The sequence below is a fragment of the Halichoerus grypus genome, chromosome 9 (genome assembly GCF_964656455.1).
Source record: "Halichoerus grypus chromosome 9, mHalGry1.hap1.1, whole genome shotgun sequence".
NCBI lineage: Eukaryota > Metazoa > Chordata > Mammalia > Carnivora > Phocidae > Halichoerus > Halichoerus grypus.
Window position 1 is genome coordinate 120,009,560 of NC_135720.1, and position 24,942 is coordinate 120,034,501.

The 24,942-nt window shown below is 39.5% G+C and overlaps 1 protein-coding gene across 2 annotated transcripts in view; it reads right to left on the minus strand.

Moving 5' to 3' along the window:
- The window catches only part of GMDS (GDP-mannose 4,6-dehydratase), a 641,507-nt gene that overhangs the window by 272,042 nt on the left and 344,523 nt on the right, over window positions 1-24,942 (minus strand). The window lies entirely within an intron of this gene.

Here is a 24,942-nt window from a genome sequence, read left to right on the forward strand (position 1 = left end):
GACAGGCTGACTCTCCTGGTAGGGACTAATGCAGCTGGTGACTTGAAGTTGAAGCCAATGCCTTTTTTCCATTCTGAAAATCCCAGGGCCCTTAAAAATTATGCTGAATCCACTCTGCCTCTGCTCTAAGAATGGAAAAACAAAGCCTGGATGGTAGCACATCTGTTGACAACATGGTTTACTGAATATTTGAAGCCCACTGTTGAGACCTACTGCTCAGAAAAAAAGATTCCTTTCAAAATATTCCTGCTTATTGACAGTGCACCAGGTCACTTAAGAGCTCTGATGGAGATGTCCAGTGAGATGAATGTTGTCTTCATGCCTACTAACACAGCACCCATTCTGCAGCTTATAGATCAAGATGTCATTTTGACTTTTAAGTCTTAGTATTTAAGAAATACATTTCGTGAGGCGGTGACTGCCATATGTAGTGATTCCTCTGATGGATCTGGACCAAGTAAATTGAAAATATTCTGCAAAGGATTCACCATAGACACCATTAAAAACACTGTGATTCATGGAAAGAGGTGAAAATATCAACATGAACAGGACATTGGGAGAAGTTGATTCCCACCTCATGGATGACCTTGAGGGGTTCAGGACTTCAGTGGAGGAAGTAACTGCAGACGTGGTAGAAATAACGAAAGAACTAGGATTAGGAGTGCAGCCTGAAGATGTTACTGAACTGCTATAACCTCATGATAAAACTTGAATGGATAAGGAGTTGCTTGCCATGGATGAGCAAAGAAAGTGGTTTCTTGAGATGGAATCTACTCCTAGTGAAGACTGTTGAAATGACAACAAAGGATTTAGAATATTACATAAACTTTGCTGATAAGGCAGCAGAAGTTTGACTTTCAATTTTGAAAGAAGTTCTACTGTGGGTAAAATGCTATCAAACAGCATCACATGCTATTAGAGAAATTCTTTCTGAAAGGAAGAGTTAATTGATGCAGCAAACTTCATTGTTGTCTTAGTTTCAGAAATTGCCACAGCCCCCCCAATTCAGCAACCACTACCCTGATCAATCAGCAGCGGTCAACATCGAGCTAAGACCCTCCACCAGCAAAAAAGATTATGACTTGCTGAAATCTCAGATGATGATTAGCTTTTCTTAGCAATGAAGTATTTTTTAATTAAGGTGTGTGTGTGTGTGTGTATATATGTATATATACACATAGGGTTTTTTAGACATAATGGTTTTTGTATATATATATGTAATATATACATATATAAAAATATATAAAAATCCTCTCTCTCTCTCTCTCTATATATATATATAGAGAGAGAGAGGATTTTTTAGACATAATGCTATTGCCAGTTCATCGATTTAAGTATAGTGTAAGCATTATTTTTACATACCCTGGGAAATCAAAAAATTCATTTAATTTGCTTTATTGCAATATTTGCTTTATTGTGGGAGTCTGGAACTGAACCTGTAATATCTCAGATGTATGCCTGTACAAAGTGCCTGTGCTACTGACTAAATTACCTTTAATGAAGGCCATGAGTGTATATGTATGAACTTTTTGTAACTATTGTGATTTATCAAAATCACTCATCTAAAAAAATGTATATAACCAAACCTAGACTGATTACTGTATAATCTATATATGTAAACACAACATAAAATTTGCCATAAATGCCAATAAGACCTCCTTCATGGTCCCAGTTTTGCATCTTTAATGCTTATCTTCTGATAAGCATTAAAAAAACATACATTTTCAGAAATTCATTGGGAGGTGTCTTTAGGTTGCTAGAATGAGGCTGCCTTCCTAGCCATATCATTATTTTTAGAATGAGAATTTAGATGAATTTTTGCTGTAGGACAAAAATGGCAAAAACAGGTTGCTAGTAGATGGCACAACTTTGGGAGACAAAGGTTCAAGAAGACAGCTGAGTTTCAGCTAGCGTAGGCAAAGAAGAAAAGAACACGTGTGCTGCTGCAGAGGTAGGGCCCAGAGCCATCCACTGCCACGGGAAGCCAGCGCAGCACAGAGCGTGGTGCGCTGAAAAGTGCAGAGGAGTTTCATGTTCACCGAGGCTTGATCACAGCTACACTGGAGTCTTTTCGGGGCAGTAAGTCCCTAATTACTGATGTGGGATGTGTTCTGCCAACTACCATATTAGAAGATATGTTTGGTAAGCAATTCCTATGGCCTGATGCTTTCTTTTTTTAGGCAACTACATGTTTTTACACCAGAATGGGGTGCTTTACATTTCATAAAAGTCTGACACATCATATGAGGCACACAGAGAGGCAAAGGATGTGTATAAATCAAAAAGATATGGCTTTATATTTTTACTGTACTGGGAGATCTCATGACTCAAAGCAGCCTGTAGGGGGTCCTTTTGTGAAATGAACTTTTCCCTAGTTTAGAAGTACTCATTTTTGTAAATCAACTTGTTGCAATCCTCCCCTGTCCCCCACCCGGCTAGGACACAATTCTAAATCTATACAAATAATTCACACATCCTAAAAAGAAAGATGTTTTGAAGTTTTAACTCTAATATGACTGAACAGTGCTGTCATATGACAATCTCAAGCTTCCTTCTGGAAAAACACTGATGAACTCATGAACCCAAAGTGCACAACTACCAGAGCTAGACAAGGACCCTGGCACTGATACCCCGTTCTCTGGACCAGTGTTCTCCATCTGTCTAATACTGAATGATTCCCATACAGCTTTGCACCAAAAAGAAGCTCCTTAAAACCTGAGGATACCTGATACCTTGTGAAGGCTGGATTCCTATCAAGGCCACTCCCTGCTCACCCAGGGCACACTACACTCTCTGCTGCTTCCTTTATCTGTCAGGGCTCAGACTGGATAGCAGGCCCACCCCTCCCTCCCAACCCCCTGCTGCCGGAGATCCCAAAGGCCTTTCCTCTCACTTCTGCCCACAATAAAACTTGCTAAAGAAAAGAAACCTGAATTAAATTATTTGGGTTTTTAAAAAAATTAGAATTGCAAGATACTTGAGAAACTATCTAGTTCAGTCTCTGTGCCGACACCATCAACAATTATCCTCCCAGATGCTAAGCTACTGAAGGTGGGAATTATTTTTTACCGAGTAGATCACCTATGAGTGTTTGGTGAATAAATGAGTGAATGGATGACTACTGCTTGAAGGTTCCAGCTGTAGCTGTGGTATGGGTAAGCACAGCATGTTAATAAATTAAGTCTCTTTTTTTCCGAGGAAGAATCACCTGACCTTGTGACTATTTTCTGCAGGTGGTATTTACTGATCCTGAGGGATTATGACAGCCAGGGAGCACGATCCCTCCAAGAACTATGAGGAAGAAATCTTTTTCTGAGATGGATGGATTTTGGGGTATGGGCATATACCCCTAAATATTATGTCTATGCACAACAGCTTCACCTTAGGGAGAAAAGAAGAGACTGCCTTAGATTTCCTCAAGGAGGGTTTCATTAGAGAATTCCTGAAAGGAACCCAAGCCACCCTGAAGTCCTATGGGGAGGCGCACCTCCGTCTTATTGGAGACAACTGGGAGAGGCACGTCAGCCTGATCAGGCAAACTCACACCTGGTCCCTGAAGGAGATGTGGAAGGCATCAGCCATTACTCCCAGACTTCATTTTCAGATCCCCTTCCTCGAGGCTGCAGCTGTGTCTCTCAGGACCTGGAAACTGTCTTCTTCAGAGAGCATCATGAGGTGGATTTCACACAAATGAGTCAGTGTGGTGCAGTGGAAAAACATGAGACATAAAGCCAGGAGACCAGCAAGTAATAGTTCCAGCACACACCATGTGACCCAAGTCAAGCCATTCACCCTCTCAGGTCCAACTCCCTTTTCTATAAAGCCCGAAAAATGGTGTCCACCCTCCCTATCTGGGGGTTGCTTATTGTTTGTTCATTCAACAAACATGGACTAAGCATCAACACATGCTCAGCACTGTGCTAGGCCCTAGGGACTCGGCAATGAAGAATCACACACACGGGCCAAGCCCTCCTGAGCCTGACAGTCTAGCATGGAAGAAAGTCTCTGAACAACTAACTACAAGTGTTCTGTGGTTTCAAAATAAAGAACAAGATGCACTGGGAGCTTGTGAACAGATTCTTAGACTGGGGGTTCAAAATAACCTTCTAGGGGAGTCACACTTAAGGTGAGGGTGCTCTAAGAATCCATTCATTTAATCAATACTTCCGTCTAGCCTATCATGGGCCCGGAAGTGGGCATGTGGCTGGGGATTTAGGAGTGAACAGGACAGACGCGGCCACGCCCTAATGGAGCATACAATACAGTGGAGGAGAAAGATCATCACAGGTTACACAAATAATGAATTAATTACTATTGTGATAAACGCCATGAAAGAACTGAGATAAAGCATATAAAAGTGCTTTATGAACTATCACATCCTTTATAAATGTTCCTCTCTGTTAAGAAGACTGTAAGTGGCAACAGAAGAATAAAATTAGAAGGGAAGCTTCTTCTCTCCCTCTTTTCTTTTCTCTTTATTCCTTTTTTCTCCATCCATCCTCCCTGTCTATAGAGCTGGCAAGACAACTAGTGTGAATAACAATTAAAGTGTCAGATTTAAATGTGACTAATGTTATTTTTTCTGAATGCTTTGATCTAATACTTATGAACTAGAATAATGAACACTAACTTTATTACTAGGAGAAAATTTAAAACCACTGTTTCCATGCATCATGGCTACATGGAGAAGGGGTAAAGTGCAGAGCAGTTACAATACTCTGTGGGGTAAAGTGGGATAAAGGTGATCTAAGAGATTTTTAAAGAGAAGTGTCCATTAAAGAGAGAAGACCTTCACTAGGAAAACCCAGTGCTCAGGCTGCACAGAACCAAGACAGAGAAAACCCTCAGGCCATTCCAGGAAATGATGGAAAAAAGCAGAACTTTTAATAAGTTTACTATAAAAAATATTAAATTTCAAAGCCAAAAAACAATCTCCTAAGGCTTCAGGAAAACCTTAGCTCAGACAATTTTGTAAACATGACCTAATCTTTATGGAAGACAGCATCAGTTGGGGTCTGACTGCAAAGAAGCTGGGCAAAAAGAACCCAGTCACCGGTGGCAGGACACCCTGTCGTCAGTCCCCAACGAAGGTCTACGTAGCCACCCACACGTTTTTAGCGAATGTTTAAGTCACTTGATTTTCTACAAGAACTGTCCCTTCTCCAGGAAGGAGAGCTTTGAGAAGCAGGAAGCCCTATTTGTGCCAAAGGAGGGGCTTAGAAGCCCTCCCCAGCAGTCAGGGCCTCCCACCGGGTAAAGCAGGAGAGAGAGTACAATTGTGGGGGTGACCTCCTTGGGGCCTAACATGGGGGGGATGACCACCCAAGTGGAGGCGGTTCCTGAGCAGATACAGATAACCGCTGAAATGTAACAATCTAATACTTTTATCATGTGGAGTCTACAGCAAACACTGCCAACAATGCACGAAGGAAAAAGCTGATACTTTAGCACAGAGCACACAGCAGCCATCAAATTCATCTCTCTATAACTATCCCCTCAACTTCAAGAGCTAAGCATACATTACCACTAAAAATATGTTCATAAAGACCTCATGCTGCTAAGTATGATGTCAGATTTCATAAATGATGACATTTTTAAGATAACATATTGAAGTAGAATATAAAATTAAAAAGTACATGTATGAGGAGCATATGGCTAGATGTATTTTCAGAAACTAATCATGAAGCTTTATGGTCAACTTCCACCAATCTTTAAAATAATGTGACAATATGAGACAACAGTGGAGAGAAAAAAACAAGAACCAAAAGGCGGAGAGGTTTTTTTATTTTTTCAGCTCGGCTGTACAACACTGAATAAATCATTGACTTCTTTTGGTCTTCGTTTCCACATCTAATCAGAACAGACAGCTTCTAAGTGTACCTTCTAGTCTAAAATGTTATTCATTGAAAAAAAAAGTTATACATTGAAAAAGTAGCCCACCCTAAATTCAAAAAAGTGCTTCTGGATGGTATCACTTCAAGAGTGTTTCAGGCAATTCATTTATCCCAATATGCTATACTAACACACTAATATACTAGGGAGATAGGTTATGCTGTAACCTTTTCTTCCCTCCCTAGGCCAATTCCTTGTACATCTAACCAGCAAGAAATGTATGTCTTCAGCAACAATCAAAACTAGAGAGGGAGAGTGCTGGCAGCAGAGCCCAAGCAGGCCCTGGGAGCCATGTTTTCTGGAGGAGCTGAAGAATCAGAGCTGCAGGCTCCTTGATCCCTCTGCGCCTAGTCTTAGTCCCAGAGGGCAAGCAGGCCTGAGTCACCTCCCAGGCCCAATACCTTGGGCTATGGACAGTCTGTGTTAATTAAGGTACATTTTCTACCTCATTGTATAACATAATTCTGACTTTTGACTACAGCAAGCTCTTAAAATCAGTCTTTTCTGAATAGTGTGTTAATACCATTAACACACAGTGTGTTAATACTTGGGCTTGGTAATAAGATGTCCTTGCTGGCACAGGCAGTGTTATTTTTACAGTGCACACACTCACACTTATCAAAACTACATTAGGTCCATTAAGTCAGCTTTTCACCTCAGTGTGATTAAAAACACATAAGGAAAAATATATAATGGAAAAGACTATTGTAGGAGCCAGGCCACTTTTTAGGGAATTGCAGTAACTTGGATCTGTTGAGGATCATACATTACTGTTTCTAGAAACTAAAAGTCCCTCAGATAGAAAAAGTTACTGCATCTTCTCCAAATACTTTATGTACTAAGAGATTTCTGTTGTTCTCCCCCTCAGAGCTGGCACATTTTTAGGTGATAGTTTTGAAGGGCTGTCATAGCAATCTGCTGTGCCCTCTGGCATGCCATGGCAATGAAGTATCAAAGGGCCCCTTCCTAGTCTCCTGTCTATTCAGTCATCAGCAGATACTGCGTTCATCCTATGTGCTTGTTACTGAGTTTGACACTAAAGAAACCAAATCAAACAGCACTGTTGCCCTCAAGGGATTTGTAATCTGTCTGGATAGACAAACACATAAACAACTAAGTAATAAATCACTACTATGGAGGCTGCATGAACTAATAGGCTAGACAGTAGAGAAGGCCTATTGTAGGGGCTGGGAAGATTACAGTCCAAAGATAAAAGGGTACAATTTTATTTAAAGGTGAAAATACTTCAAATTGAAATATAAAAGCCTAAGGGATTAGAAAAATCTGGAAGTTCCTTTACAGTACCATAGGCTACGTCATATATCAATTGCCAATTGGCTCAAAGTTCTTGAAGTGTGTAAATTAAAGTTTGCTGAGAGTTGAGTATGCAAGAGTATTTAAAGTGGGCCGTAGGAAAGGTCTATTTCTCTAAATTTCCTGACTCTGAAAACCCAATCTTCACTCTAGAGACACACTGACCTGGGCTCTTCAGCTTCACATAGTGTTAGTGAAATTTAAATGTAGAATAAAAAGCAATTGTAAATATGAAATTTACTTATGGACTAAGCAATAAAGCATGGAATGGCAAAACTACTGAAAATATCAATTATCTGTACTTATGGAAATGTAAGTTTGCAGTAATTTTTTTTCTAGATAACTAAAATAAGAGGGCGCCCTGAGAAAGGCCTTAGAAAGCCAAATACCGTGCCACTAGATCCTTAACAATCCCAAATGATCTACCAATCTTCAGTAATCTCAATAGAAATACATAGTTTGATCATCTGGAAAACAGCTGAAATTGTTATTTCTGATAAAATGCAAAGGTATGTTAAAAGTCTATTTAAATTGCTACTCCAACGACAAGATATTCAGATTATAGGACAAAAAAATACTAAGAAGCTATATATAATCACTTATAATGTAGCTATTAAAAGTTGAGTAGTTTTAAAAAAGTCCTTACAACTGGATATGGTTGTATATTTAAATCGTTGGGTCAAATAATAGATATAAAAACATTCAGATCACTTCAGTTGAAACCACAGTGTTTTTCTGAAATCTGTTGAATTTACATGCCATTTCATTGTTTAAGTTCATAGGAAAAGTTTCATGTCTAGAATGTGAACATCAATATAACATAGTGAGAAAATATATCATTCTGGGAAAAACTGAAGTTTCCATTGATAAAAGCTTAATGTTCATATAAACACATGCTATATAAAATAGCAAACTCTCCTAGTCACAAATAGCCTTATTTTTTCCTATCAAAGTATTCTAATTATTAGCACCAACTGTCTACTATAGATTGTTTAGCAATCAAGAGATTAACTGTTTTATTTATAAAGTTTCTAAATAGCCAATTTTCAGATATTCGATATTACCACAGAAAAAGATTGCTGATGTATTTTTAATCTTTGATGGTGCCCCCCATTTTTTTTTTTTTATCCAACTTCAGAATCAAATTTCTACAGTGGTAAATATTAAGTTTAAAGTTATATAAAAACATGGCCACTATGTAAGGTTTTAAATTATATGTTATATTTTGTTTTCTATTTCAAATGCAGTATTTTGTTTGTACATACAGAGAATTAGTCCATCTTGCATAGTCACTTTCATATAAACATGTTCCATGGGAATTTAATCTACTGCCCTTTTTTGGATGGTTATGTGGAATCATGTGGAACTAAAGAAAAAACTGGGAGTAAATCCTAATCCAAAAGCTATCCCTGTCTAATTCAGCCTTCTGTGAATAAAACCACCTCAAAAGTGTTTTATCTGCAGAGCTTCTTTGGGCTAAAAAATTTACAAGTTCACTATGAACTAATTTTTATTAGTTCATTAGGCATTAATTTTATTACAATTTTTTTTTTTTAAACAAGGAAACTCCTTTACTTGGTTCATTTTGTCTCCTCAATTAAAACACAATTTCTGAGCTATTGTATTTTCCTTCCGTTTAAATACTGTATATGCATAGGCTGACATAGAATTTTTCCCTTGTTGGAGAGCTTGTTCTATTTCCTCCAAACTAGATAAAGTCCATTCAGATGCGTTGATGGGAGCCTCCCTCCCCCTTCATGCCCTCCCAACCCTGGATGCCTTTCCCGTCCTCCTCCAGCATATTCTTGGGTGGGCAGAAACCTGGGGAGACGCAGCCACCAGGCAGCTTGCTACTCTCCTAAAGCACATCTGGGCTTTATATCAGGCCTTTAATTAATCCTCAGTGAAAGCCAAGCTATGACATTTTGACTGGGCAGGCTCCAGTTCTGGACAGGTCTTGATTTATTGCGACTGAGTCTCAACCAACTTTGATTTATTTCAGCTTTGGGGAGGAGGGCAAGCTCAGAACAGAAAAGTGCTGTTGAATGTAGAGCACGTGATGTCAGCACAGGCCCTCCAGACTTCCGAGGGCTACAGGACAAACGGTTCAGAAGAGAATGGCCTCTGAGAAAGGCATTTAAAAAAAAGATTGAAGATTTAAATAACCTAAAATTGTATATAACAAAATAAATGCAATCATGGATGAGACAAAATGGCTCCTGATGTAGCTGGCTGATTGCACAGCAGGGTAGGAACCTTGGCCTTATCTCTTCCAAAAGGACAAATCCCAGTGGGGCATTAGTATTAATCAGGGCTCTCATTTGCATGCAGCGAGCAGTGGCCCTGCCAAGCCTCTCCTTCGTAGCTGTGGGGAAAATTCTCCAGGACCCATTTCCTGGTTAGCAACACCAAACATCTTTTGGCTGATTAAATAAGGTCAGATTTCCCATGCTGATTTTTTTTTTTAGACAGAACAAGCCAAAAGAAGTCATAGTTATTTGAGCAAACAAAGACAAAAGAGTAAAGTTACCTAATGAATTTGTTTCTGTCGTGGGAAGGCTATCCGTAATACCCTTCCCTGACTGAAGCTTTGACAATGTGCTGAGCTCACTGCCAACTTGAGCAGAGCTGTATCAGAATGGTGACCCCCAAGTGCCAAATGAGCATCCACAGATGGAAGTCCAGCTAATGCTTCTTTACAGCGTCACCTGGCCTAGCATGATGCCCAGGACGCAGCGGGGGCTTCTACCGCAGGATCTTTGACTACTGACAAGCCCTCTCCCCTCCCTGGAGGGCAAAAGCTGGTGCACATGTCCCTGCCTAGTGTCACAAGGAACACATGGGTGATAAAAGAAAAGTGTCAAAAATCACTGCAGGCAAAGTGAACAAGTTCCCCAAAGGGAGATAATGGTAGGAGAAATGGATTGCAAAAAAGAAGAGGTGGAGTACAGGAAAGGGAATAAGGGCATCAGAGATAGAGAGAGGTGGCATGGCCTAGGAGTAGAAAGCACATTCAAACTCCATTAGAACTACTACCCACACATGCTCTGGGCAAGTTACTTCACCAAGCCGAGCCTCCTTTCTTCATGGGCAAAATGGGGATAAAAACACCTATTCTGCAGGGTAGCTGTGAGGAGCAGAGGACAGGCTTGGAAAGCTCCTACCACCTTCGACATGGACACTCTAGTAGCTGATGACACAGGTACTGTGTTATGACAGGGACAGGAAAAAAAGGTACTGGCGTTTACCCGTGTATCTGTCCACAGTACCAACATGCAGCTAGGGGCTTTGGCGGGTGAGCATGACCCTAAAGGGTGTCTGGGAACATGTGTGTAGGAGTCTCTGAGAAGGAATGCCCAGGTGGCTGTGAGTGTGTGCCACCCACCATACTGTAGTATTCATTGACTCTTTCTTCACAGAGCCACCCAAAAAGGCTGTTCCTAAAGATACAATCTTTACCTAAAACTACTGAATGAGTGACGCTTGTGACAAGGATTAATAGAACTGTTGCTCTGTGATTAGACTTGAGGTTGAAGCTACTAAGCACAACTGTCAGGTAAGCTATCACGTTTCAGAGCTGGCTTTTCGTAACAACATGCATATGTAGAGGAACCATCTTATGGGTGGCCGGTCTGCCATTCCTGCGTGTGGGCAGTCACCAGCTCTGAGGCGCAGCGTGCCAGGATTTAGTAGGTAAGTGCCTAGCATGGCATGAGACACTGCACTTTGATTGAAATCCACCGAATGCCTGAGATTCTTAGGCACTATTCAGGCTACACCAACACACTAATCGCTACAAGTTAAAGAACCAGGGTTGAAGTGAACACAGCACAATGAAGGGTAATTGTGTCACTGAAACCAGGGTGTTGTAATTCCTATGGCCCTTCCTTTTTTTCACCTAAAGTGAAAGTTATCTGAATATAGCTAGTCACTGATTTTGGAAATTAAACTCTTCACATCTCTGTGTTCTCTAGTTTCTCAAACAGATTTTGAAGTTGGGAGGTTACAGAGCCTTGGCTGAGAAATGCTGTACACTTACAAAACCTATTTAATATAGGGGACGGGACCTGGGTCTGCAAACCAGCCCTGCAGCTCCCAAAGCATTCTGTGCTGCAGACAAGGGGGAGGGCTCTGTCCCTTGGGAGCTGCCTTCTCATCACAGTGAGCCAGCGGGGCTGAAGGGGTCTGCAGAGTGCTCCCTGTTCTCCACAGGTCCAAGGCTACCTACACCACAGCTCGCAAGGTCCTTCTCACCAGTTATCATCTGCCCAATAACAATGAGAGAGTAGGAAGGGGTAGCCCCAGATGCTGCAAGGAGGCAGGAGTCGGATGGCACTTGTCCGTCTGCCTGACCACAGAGGGTGAGTGCTTAGGCACACAGAAAAGCTCCATCATTTCCTTTGTCAATTTGTGAACAGGACGACGAAGGCTGAGGGTAATATTTCCATATGTTTGTACCTGCAATCTCACCCTTAACATCATTTCTTGTTTTCACATATGTGGTTTCTCTCCCATTTGATTCTTGGCTTCTAGGGGAAGATGGCCATACACGCATGGGTGTGAGTGTGCATTTGTGTGTCTGTGTGTGCATCTACATTAACTTTAACTCCCCCCCACACACACTCAGATATTTTAAAACTCCATATGATGCAGAGGAAGAAGATGACAAACCAGTGGATGAGTCTCACAAATCAAGGGCCACACAGTTCTGTGTACCTATTTTCAGAGCAGAACTTTAGTAGAATTTAAACAAACAAAACCTGGCACAAAGCAATAATTGTGACCTATGAATAGAGGTAACTTTCTAAAAGTATTTATAAAGAAGTTTCGTTTAAGTAATCAAAGACCAGATACCTGCTTTGGGCCAGTACAATGAAATAAGGAAAGTACTATGAACACTCCTAGGAATGTCCTAACTTCAAGGGGGTCTTTTAACTGAAATAGGTGTACCCTTTTCTTATAGGACATAGTGTATTTATTTTCCCAGATGAGTAGGCCAATAATTTCATAACGCAAATATCAGTGATTTGTTCACTGTAACAAAGCAAAGCTGTCACAGAACAAACATAAAAGCTTTTCTCACTGTGAGTCAGTTTGGCCTCCATGGGGACACACGTTTTACAAAAACACAAAGAAAAATTTTAAGTTAATGTGCAGTTATAAATAAGACAGTGAATGCTTATATATTAGAGATAATACCTGATTAATAAATGAGCTATACCATTTGTTGTACATTCCTTTTCTTACATTTTTCACTTAAAAGCTTCACCTCAGGTTTCTCTTTGAAAAGGAGCTTTTGAGTATTGACCAGTTTTGTTCTGAACTTCTTTAGGGAAAACATATTTATTGGACTCAAAAATTTTCTTTGAGATGCATATAATTTGGTTTGTGATATAAACCTCAGTAAAGATGGTATCACTTTAATGTCATCCATCCCAGCTAAGAGAACTATTCAGAAAGGAACAAAGAGGTCATGGAAAGTAAATCACTTCATTCAGCCAAAGTTCTTTCCTCTTCTTCATTTACTTCTTCTGATCATCACTCTGATCCTCAAACAAACTCGTGGCAATCTAAAGCATAAATTATTTACTCTCAGTTCAAAGACTAAAAAGAGAGACTGAGAAGTATGGACTTTGTTGTGGCTATTTGCTCATACACAACTGGACAAGTATTGGAATGGTCTCTAATACCCTTTTCCTTCATATTTTTAAATAACTAACGATGAGAGCAGAAATCCAAGAATCAGGAATCCCGGGCTAAAAATGGCAGGTTTGCCCCGGACCCATGGCTGACCCTAAAGGCAAGCCATTTTAGCCTCTAGGGGTGTTAAAACATCCACATCTCTGTAGTTAGGAAAGCTACACCAACTTGTTCAGAAAAAAATAGTTTGAAATCCTTGGGAAAGAAGATGCTATGTAAATGGAAGAATAACAAGGATTCACCCGAAACCTTAGTATATTAGTCATACCGATAAAGTTATAGATGTTTAATTTATTTGTCTTGCTGTCCGTAAGAATAAAAAGAACACACCATGAGACTTGATGAAGTTCCTTTTAAACAAAGAATTTTGGGTTTTTGTAACTAGTGAAGTTTGGCAGTCTCCAAAATTGAGTGGAATAAATCATACAGAAAGATGCAGCTAAATTGTTCCCCCAAATTAAATAGATTTGTAGTCTGAAGTTAAAGCACATAATTAAATTTAGTCCAGAATTCCACTTGACACCTGAGATTCTGTCTACCTCTGAATCACCTGTCTGAAAGAACAGTCACAATGAATCTATCTAGTCTAAATCAGACACCCAAAGATATATACATACCCTGTTCTTCATGCTTAATCCTATGTTAACAACTACATGCTTTCTAAGGTCCTTTACTTTAAAAATTCTGGGATTCTCTGGATTGCAAAAGGATCTTGCTCTAAGGTTTAAGTTGCTTTCTTTAACTGGTATCCACTGAATCACAGTGATTCTTGTATGACTGCTTTTCCCCAAGGGTAATCTGTATTCCAGACCATCGAAGATATCCACTTGAGCATGGTGCTGGCTACAGCCCTCCAAAACCTCCATGAACACTCTGTCTGGGAAAAAAACTGGGAAGAAAGTCTTCTGCCTGGTCCTTTGAGCATGCAGGGACTGCCAGGCTGTGGTCTCCATCCATTACTAGTGGGACAAGGGGAAGGCCACTGACATCAAGTCACATACTACGACAGAGAAAAATGACAAATTGCTTATCCAAAATATGGCATCATACAAGCATCCACAGATGAATCCATTTTCTCGCAGATGCCCTTCTCCAGGATTCCATAACTACATGTATGAATGCTGGTGTTAAAATATGCAACTCTGTACATAAAGAAAGCAAACTCGAAATCTACGAATATACAGAATTTCACTGCAGTGTTTACTATAGTAGGAGCTAGTTTGAAATGTGACTTGGAATGTGGCTAATCTGAGTTAAGATTTGCTGTAAAGTGTAAAATACATTGTTACATAGATTGTGAAAACTTAGTAAGAGATAAAAACAAAGAATATAAAATGTCTTCTTAATATTTTATATTTTTTACATACATTTTAGATATATAAATTTGGTTAAATAAAATATAATATTAAAACTAATTTCACCTGGTTCATTTTATTTTTTTAAAATGTGTCTCCTAGGAAATTTAAGATTATATAAAATTAAATGGTTCGTTTATGTGGCTTGAATGAATATTTCTATTGGATAGTGATGTTCTATAGAATTTTTTAGCCTGATAAGGAAAAGGAAATAAATGTTAAAGCTTGTTAAGAGCAAAAGCTTAAATTATTCAGGAATAAGTGATGAAAACTGGAAAAAAAAAAGATGACATTGGGCTGTATAAATGATTTGTTTCACTTAGGAATTTTACAGTGTCAAAACATGAAAGCGTAGTCTGCATCACTGAAAACAAAACATATTTTATACTAGATGGTCAATAAGCCTTTTATGGAAGAAGTGTTTCTTAAACTAGAATCGTATTCTCAGATTACGACTCTTACACTGCGTAGGACTCTAGCTCCCTCACTTTGAAGAGGAGAAAGTTAAGATACAGGATGATAGAGTGATTTGCTTGAAGCTCCACAGCTAGTGGGCCGCAAGCAGCAGAGCCTGAGGACCGGAAGCAGCAGGAGGCACGCTCTTCACCAGGGCACACGGCCTTCTTGTGTCAGGCCATGTAGTCAACTGTCTTCACCACAAAAAGTTCTCAAGACGAGAAAACAGTAGGCACAAACCAGCAAGATTTCATGTCCTATTTGGAGAGAAGTTCCACAAACATGTATTTTATTCTAATAAAACCAGCTCATGAGGTTAATGCCCTCTAGGAAATACATGATAAAAGAATTTCCCTGGGTGAGTTGAGTATTAACTCTTAAAAATTGCTACTGAAAAGTTGGTTTTGTGCTTTTAAGAAAAATCACTGCTAACTCAGGAGAGAAAGGGCATTTAACTTTATCACAAAAAGTTCACTGCATTAACCATCACTTAGAATTGTTCTACAACATTTGTGACTGTTGCAATGATTTCTGCATGAAGACTGCCCGGCTTATTTATTCATCCTAGTTACTGAAGTACCTCTTTCAAGGTGGTCTGATATGGGATAGGTTCCCATAGTCTGGACTCTGCAGTCAAGGATACAGTGAGGATCTAGTTCATTTCTAACATAAAGAAAACAGCAATATATACCATATATTTGATCTGAGTAATAGACAGGGCCATCCAAGAGTAATGTTTCTAAAAGTAATAAGCTTTCTCTACATACTGATTCGAGTAACCAGAGCTAGGGAAACTGTCTCCAGGGACATGCTAATGTCTCCCAAAGAAGGCCAGTCAGAAAGTTCAGCTGTTCTATCTTTGGACCATTAATACTGGATGTTGAGTCAGGCTACATCCCAAAACACCTACAACTGAAAAGTAATTCTTCTCAAATGAAAACTGGCATATTAAGTGTACCCTCTGGGTTTGGGGAATGTTTCCCATCCCAAAATAAATTTTTACGTACAAAGAGACAGTTAGAAATGGTCACTCCACTGATAACTATGTTTTATTCAGTAATCTGTGAAATAAGAGGAAAATGGCAAAAAAAGAGAAAAAACCCAAAAGCAGAACTTTATATTTTAATTTCCTTGTCCCTGTTCTTTCTCCCATTAAAAAAAAGTGTGGAGTTCGTCAAAAGAATGAACAGAAATCACAAGAGTATGATAGGCCTTCCATGTCGCATTGGCTCATTTTCAAGGGAAAAGAATTATAGCAGAGAAAGGATGTTGCCACACATATACAATAATAGCATTAACCATTCTGACTTGCAACATAAAGTGAACCATTAAAGGATTTAAATGCTCCTCATTAACTTTTATTAGCCTCAATTTTTAACTTTTTCTCTTCCTCTTAAAATTAAAAATGAGCATTCCCTTCAACTTTGTACATCTTCAAGCAGCATTCAGGCTAAGCAAGGTCTTGGAGGGGCAAAGACTAATATAGGAGGAAAAACACCACAAATAGCTGAATCCTCTGGTGCAGAGTGTTTTTCAGTGTCTCCCATCATAAAAAAATAGTAAGTCTGAGCTCACAGTTTTTAAACTTCATGGAAGAATCAGAGATTTCATACTCCTATACTTTTAGCATTTATCATCCCTAATCACCAAAAAGAAGTGACATAATTAAGTAATTTTGGAGAGGGCTTTTTATTTTTTTCTTAGTCCTTCCTATGTGTAGGCGTTAGATTAAGCACTTTAATTTTATTATCTTATGTAGTAAAATTTGTCCCCAAAGGTAATGCCTACTGCTTGATGAACATGAAACGTATTTAAAAAAGAGAGACAGAGAGAAAAAAATACCATGAGGGTCTTCCTCTCTCCATAGCTTATGTATCTGAGTTCCACATAATATTGGGTGGATGGATGGATGGAAGGAAGGAAGGAAGGAAGGAAAGAAGGAAAGAAAGTAGACAGGCAGTCACGTACACAAATAAAAACCTTTTGATTCCATGTTACATTAAAAAGCAGCATTTCAGAAAAGAGAAAATAAGGGCATATATGGTGAGAAATTTTTCAAAATCTGTGGAATGTTACAACATAAAAATACAGAGTTTCACCTCCTTATACACATACCTCTGTGGGAATATATCCAATTCCCAGATGATCTCTGAGTGCACTAAAAGGCCAAAGCAGCATTACAAATCACCTGTCAAAAGCAGATTTACCTTCCCTTCGGTCACACAAAATACAAAGTACAGAGAATCCTTCAGTTACAAAATTGGCTTGCTGTTATTGCTAATTTGATCCTTTATTTGATCCTTTAAAAAACTAGCTATTATACAAAAACACACATACAAATATTATTTAGCAATAAAAAAAGAAGGAAATCTTGCTGTTTGGGACAACATAAATAGACCTTGAGGGCACTATGCTAAATGAAATAAGTCAGAGAAAGACAAATACTGTATGATCTCACTTACATGTGGAATCTAAACAAAAACAAAAACAAAAACACTGAGCTCACAGATACAGAGAACAGACTGGTGGTTGCCAGAGGCAGGGGTTGGTGGCTGGTGAAATGGGTGAAGGTGGTCAAACGGTTCCATTATAAAGTCATTATAACTTACTTACAAGTAAGTCATGGGATGTCATGTACGGTATGGTGATTATAGTTTTAACACTATATTGTATATTTCAAAGTTGCTAAGGGAGTACATCTTAAAAGTTCTCACCAAAAGAAACAAATTTTGTAACTATATATATGGTAATGGATGTTAACTAAACTAGACTCACTGTCATGATCAATTTGCAATATATACAAATATTGAAAAATTATGAGATGTATACCTGACACTAATATACAATGGACCCTTGAACAATGCAGGGGTTAGGGGCACTGATACCCCTGAACAAAGATTCATGTATAACTTTTGACTCCCCAAAACCTAACTACTGACAGATTACTGTTAACTAGAAGCCTTACCGATAACATACACAGTCGATTAACACATATTTTGTCTATATATTATATACTGTATTCTTACAATAAAGTAAGCGAGAGAAAAGAAAATGTTATTAAGAAAATCATAAGGAAAACACATTTATGGATGCTGTACTGTATTTATTAAAAAAAAAAAAATCTCTGTGAAAGTGGATCCACACAGTTCCAACCTATGTTGTTTCAGGGTCAACTATAAGTTACATGTCAATTATATCTCAATTTAAGGAAAAAAAAACTAGTTACTGTTAACTGATTCTAAGAAAACCTGCATATTGTAAGCATGTCTCAATTATATTTTCAGTCACCTCAGCTTGCTGGCATGCAAATTTGGTAGCCCACTATCTAAAAGACATTTTAGAAGCATTTTCTTCCTCAAAGAATAGAATGGTGTAATTCTTTTTAAAAGACTATATTTCAGTCACAGAAAAAAAATAATGCTATGTCATAATGACAATAATATGCATTTTTTTCCACCTTGGAAACTTTAGACTTGAAAGAAGCCTATAGTGTAACTTTTCCATCACTCCTGTTGAATTCTAAGACCACCAGTGTAACAGCACCACTCGGAAAACCACAGGGCTGGCCTTGTTAGAATACACATAGAGTTGCTGAGGAACAGGAAACGAAGCCAGATGGTTCTGCTGAGGGAAGCACTTTTTTTTTCTTTATAAAACCAAAAAAGCACTAACAGGTCAAACTCAAATGCAGATATGGTAAAATGGAAAGCTAACAGGGAGATTTATGTAAATAAGACAAGTACAGTTTTGCATTATGTTCCCATCCATACCAGTAAATAGATATTGTGGAGTCGGGGGAAGGAAGGAAAACAGTAGATCTATACTATAGATCTGAATGGTTTTCTTGATGGGGAGAAAAGCTACTAGCAATCTTTAAACAGGCACTGCTGCAAAAATTTGGAAGCCAATAGCATATGATTTGTGTTAGACTGAGCACCTATGAATTATCACAAAAATGATTTGAAAAAAATAAACCTTTAAATACAGAGCCTAAAGTAACTACAGTCTACATGCTGGCTTCTTGAACATCCAATTTAATGTGGTTGTTCACAATCACATGAAGGTCAACTGTGATACAGCACTCGACACAAGCTTCTGGGGTGAGGCCAGGAGAAGAGCCTGGTGCTTCAGGTCCCCTTCTGTCCCTCGCTCACCGTGGCCAGTGCAGAACCATACCATTTGCAAATGCACACTTGGACACAGGTAGGTGTCTCCTGCAGCACCCAGTCTCTTGTCCTCTTTGACTAGAAAGAGAGGCTGAGAGACTAAACACGTGGCATCATGATCTCCCTTACCAAGCAGGTTGGCCATGGGCCATGGCTCTGGCTAACAGAATGCTAGAGCTGGTCACCCAGAGATCTGCAGCCTTCTCTTCCTTGACATAGTCCTAGGGGATTTATTTGCACAGGACAGCTGGGACTGCTGCCACCCTGGAGTCATGAGAGAAAGAATGGTCAGAGATTTGGCCCTGCCATCTATGAATTGTGCAGCAGCTTGCACCCCCCTCTGGACTTTTCATGGTGAGTAAAGTAACCCCTAGTAAGCCGCCACTTGTAACTGAGTGTAATTACACTAGTGTAATTCCTAACTGATGCATGAACCACCTAGATGATGAGTCTCCACAGCTATGACAAAATGCATCCTGTAGCCCTTTTGTTGGTCATGTGATCTGACAGACGCTATAGTGGAAAGAGCACAAAAGACTGCGGTTATGTTCAGACTCTGAACCAGCCGTGTTTTGTTTTTGTTTTTAAAGATTTTATTTATTTATTTGTCAGAGAGAAAGAGAGCATAAGCAGGGGGAGTGGCAGGCAAAAGGAGACACGGGGCTCGATTCCAGGACCCTTGGATCATGACCTGAGCGGAAGGCAGACGCCTAACAGACTGAGCCACCCAGGTGTCCCTGAACCAGCTGTTTTATCTCAAGTCAGTGAATATCTCTGAATAATGAGTTACTTCACCTGTTAGACGAGGGCACAGGATCAGAAGATGTAGCAAGTTGTTTCAGTCTTTAAATTAAATGAATCAATGAAGCAAATCTGGTTTTAGGTCTATTCCTTCTCAGGTATTCATTCATTCCATAAAAACACACTGAGCACATCCTATGTTTCAGACACTCTGAAGGGCACTGGGGTCTACAAAAGAAGGTCAGCATGGGGATGAGATGTGGAGAGTTTTGTGTGTAAGAAGGCTGCCCAACCAACTTGGGATAAGGGCTCTGGTCGCAGGGACTCAGAGGGCTCTGAATAAAGGGTGACAGGACTACAGGGAAAATGGTCAATCCTTGTGGTTAAGCAGCTGGGGAAGAGAGTAAACAAAAGGAGGCAGCTCAGAGTGACCCCCAAAGTAGAGCAGAATTTTGAGAAGAAATGAGCAGACTGGCGAACCACCTCTCAAACATGCTACAAAGATGGAAATGAGAGGTAAGCTATACTTGAAGATCTTAAAATTCTTGCTGGTGTGGTATCAGCATGATATCACAAAAACTCATGTGATATCATACAAACTCATGTGATGATCATGGTTTTCATGTAATTAGCCTTTTATTACCATGATGTTTTTGCTACTCTATTCTATATGGAAAACACACAGTTGTAGGAAAAAGAGAGGAAGCCCAGTAGTCACCTATTCACAATATAATGCTGTTCACACAGTGCCCAGTGCACAAATAAAAGAGGGCGTAACAGCTGTAGTTTATCACGCTTTAAGAAAGCTTTCATTGAGCAAAGCTGGGTGGTTAATACTCAAAACTATGAGCCCTATCAAAGATGCTCTGAAGTAGGAGTTTCTGATACCGTCTCCCCCCACCCACAAAGAGAAAAAGAGAGAGAGAGAGCATGCGTGAGATGGAGGCAGGGGTGGGAGAATGGAGAGGAGAGAGACTGGAAGGAGGAGAAAAGGAGGGATGGGCACAGAAGGAAGGGGTGAGGGAAGGAGAGGGAGGGGGAGGGAGGGAATATCAGTGCACTGTGAGTTAGGAAAGATCCTACTGACACGCTTAACTAAGCCAACACAATTTCTTTGAGTCTCACTAGACTTCTAACATCCCGGAGCCCTATATCACGCGCAATTAAACAAGCAAACCGGTAATTCATTAGGGATAATTTTAATAGATGACTCATTTGGCCCAGCCAGTCAATGATGCTTTGGTTTCCCAAAGGCTCTAGCAGGTAGTTAACTACAATGAAGCTTTCAGCTGCCACTGACAAAGGCAATGGAATTTAAACCACCTATGCCATTTCTTCAAACTTCTTCAGTTTTTTTGAAGATAAGGATCAAATGAAATGATTTCTGTTAAACCTGTATTTCCTGTACAGAGTTGATATCTTCTTCAAATTATATGATTGTACAACTATTAAGTTAACACTTACTGCAGAGGAAGTCTCCCATTTAGAATATATGACCTGGCCCTTTAACTTTTGGCTCTTCATGTGTTTTAGAGTTTCTTTCTAACTCAATTTCTCTTATTTGTGCTCTTTGTTTCACAGAATGGGTAGAAGGCCAGTAGTAAAAATTCTAGTTCATTTGTAATTCCTGGTGAGGTAATACTTGTTAGATGGTCAACTTTTGAAGTTAGTGAAAAAAATGGTTTTAAAATCTCACAGGAATGACTCAATATACCAAGAATCAACCCAGAAACGCTGTGCTGCTTCACCCTAAGGGGCTGCGCTGAACAGCCGGTGGGGCCAGGCTGGAACCCACTGTACGACACAAGGCCAGGGCATCTCCGTTCAAAGCCAGCTTTTTCATATGGAAAATGCAAATAATAATTCCTGCTCTCCTAATCACTGACTGAGATTTGTTGGGAGAATCGAATCCAAAGATGTAAATGATAAAGCACTACACAAATACAAGAGGATAACCTTCGGGGGGTTAAAAAAAAAAAGTCTGGTGAAAGCTCTTTGTATTTTGTTTTCAAACCTGAAATTTAAGATCCAATGAAAATCAGCAAGTAATTCTTGACCTAAAGGAGATACTATAAGAAAAAACATGTGAAACTGCGAAGCCTCTGGGATTCTGATCTTTGCAAGGAGCAAGAAGCCAGTGCCACACCCAGGATGAGTATTTGTATTGTGTGGACATGGTGACAGAATGGCCAAGAGGCAAGGGCCTCGGTCACCTTCCTGGAATGCAACCTGCCTCCTCCAGGCTCCACCCAGGCAACCCACACACCATTGCCCCTGGGGCGGAAGCACACCACTCCACTTCATGAGTCAGAAGCTGGAGGATGGACCTGGGAACAGAGATCTGTGAAACCAGGGGAGGAAATGAAATTACACACTCAGAGAACCCAAAAAGATACTGTGGAATACTTCTCTTTTCTGCTAGCTGCACGGTTTATGTAGGTTTTCTCCAGCTGCTATCATAGAACTCCATATAAGAATCTTTAATTTTTACATGTATTTAAAAACAAAGTCCTATTATTAGAAAGTGACCTGCTCCGTGTGTGTGTGTGTGTGTGTGTGTGTGTGTTTTGGGGTGGGGGGGATACAATAGACTGGGAGGCAGGACGGGAAGGGGGAAGGAATGGAAGAGTGAAAGTTTTCCAAGACAATGGAATCTGTGATGGAAATCCTGCTTTATCTAGAAGAATCCTCTATCAAATGAGAGTCTTGAAAACTGAGAAGAAATATAGTGAGGACCACACAAGTAAAGAGGTTTCTGAATGAGCAGATGTCAGTGTTACCAGTCATGCTGAGGGGCACTTATCTTGTAAGCTAATGCCACTTTTGTGATTATTAAAATTCTGTTTGGTAAATCAGGACCAGTATATCATTCTTTCATTCTACTTTTTCCATCGGCTCATATATCCTTCTTTTACAAATAGGAATAGAGTCTAATGATAGTAGAATCTGCAGATAATTGGGAAATCTACCATAGTATGAGAACATATGGGCACTATTCAGTTTTCCTTTACGGTCTGCATGCAACAAGAGAGAAAACTGCTTGAAAACACTACTTCCTGGAGTCAAGTAAATCCATCACAATTGAAACCTAAATGTGGTAAGATCATATTCAGTAGGGAATATCTTCTGCTAAGTTTAGAAAATAATCTTTTAATAATGAAAGGAATAAAACACATTTTATATATAGTCATTTTTATAAATTGTATAAAGAAATGGTCAAATAGAGTATTTATTGGGCATCTGCCATTCTGTACCAAGCATATTGGGAGGCACAATTACAATAATGAGGAATAATATCCAGTTCCTGCCTTCAAGGAGCTTCCTTGAGAGACTGATACTAGACAACTAACCACTTCGTATCCTATGTTTGTGGAGGAATGGTTTGGTTCTCAGAGAGCTCAATCTACTTGGATTCTTCAGAAAGTAATAAACAGTAATGAGTTAAACCCAATCATTCTCCTAATAATATGAGGAAAAAATAGCAGAAGTGATCTCAAATATTTTACGTGACTTTGAGAGAAAGCTGGGGAAGCTATACTAAGGAGTAATTCCATCTCTTTCTTTAGGAGCTTGACTAATAATTTCCATGGGAGACTCAAATCAATAATGCATAGACAGTTTTGCAAGGGTTTCTCAATTTTGCCTTTAAGTAATACTGCTTTTATAAAACTACCCTTGTAAATTAACTAGGCATGGTGGAAGCCCCAGTCTATCTTTTCTAAAATGAAAAAGGGATCTCACTTAATGGTATCCCAAATTTGTCCATTTGGGGCATAGTTAGCTTACATGTGTGATACCTTCAGTTTCTGAAACAACTGTAAAAGCTACATGGGAAAACCCTTTGGAAATCTGACCCCAAGAGGATGGTGGTGGCTTTTGAATATTCTTGAACCACAAAAAGGTACAGAGTAAAGAACATAGAACAAAGTCAATCACCTATTTTAAAGCTATTTAACTGGCAAGTCAAAGTGGCAGACATTTCATTCCTGCACAGCATCTATTTCCAAAAAGAGTCCAAAAAGGTGTCTGCCTCTTGGTCTTAAAATCGCTGCCCTGGGCGAACAATCCATGAGACAGATCAAGGTATCCATCACAGAGACTGCCCCTGAGTTCAGATCTAATTGCTCTATAAAGCCATCAGCTATCCCAGCTTTACTAAACTCAATAGGTAGAAAAAGAAATAACTGATCTTACAAATGCAAATGATTCAACACTCACAGAGGGGATCAAAATTTTTTCCTTACCTAGAAAGAAAAGATGAGAATCTTTGAGACTTCACTGCTATGATTCTATGGCAGAAAATAAGCAGAGATGTTTTCTAGCATGATACACAGAAGCAGAAAATAAAATGCATGTCTTTACCTTACAGAACATTCTATTTGGAAGAGGTTTTTTGCTTTGTGGCTTTGGATGTAAAGGCAAAATTAACACGCTTGTATTAAAGGGTTCCCTAAGGCTAAGCCCGGGAACCTGGAGCCTGGGCTCCTGATGGCAGCAAGAGGCCCAAAGTGGTCTGAGAAAGTCACAGAAAAGGGCCACAGGCCCGGGCTCTGTGAGGACAAAACATGTAATTTTAGTAAATGATTTCCTCTGAATAAAGCAGGTAAGTGGGATAAAACCAAACAGTACTTTAGAATGAATGTAAAAATGAGGGTTTTGACTCTGTGTGTGTGTGTAGTGGGGTATGTGTGTGTATGAGAGAGATAGTAATTTATGGGCGTTTCTAGGCATGGGACACACGAAAGTAGGAAATACTTGCAAATGCTTTCTGTCCTTTCCAGAGAGCACTAATGTAAAAATGAAGCATTTAATATTAAAGATATATACCTTCTACAGGCAAAATCATCACTAAATTTAGGTGATGTCATATTTTATAAGAGGCAATTACGTCTATATCACATGAATAGTCTTGTTACTGAAGTTAAAGAGCCAGTTTTCATTTGTGGGCAGAGGCAGATGTGAAGTGGGAGGCACCAAGGAAAGGAGAGACAACAGAGAGAAGCAGGAAGGACAGAGGAGAGCGTGAGGAAGGGCAGCTCAGGCAGGATGAGGAACAGCACACAGACACTGGGCAGGCCCCACTGGGGGTAGAAGGAGAAAGCTCCCGAACCTCACGGTACACTTTAGACGTAGGTAAATGAGTGTGATAATCTGAGTAACAGGAGGCTTTTTACACTGTTTTCCTAAGACTGTTTTCAAGAACAGAGCCATGACTTTCTTAGGTACAAGAAGTCATTTCATGATCCACAGTGGTATGATGACACTTAGCATCAGTGGGAGTGAGTAAAGGGTGGAGTACAAGCTTCTACCTTAATGTG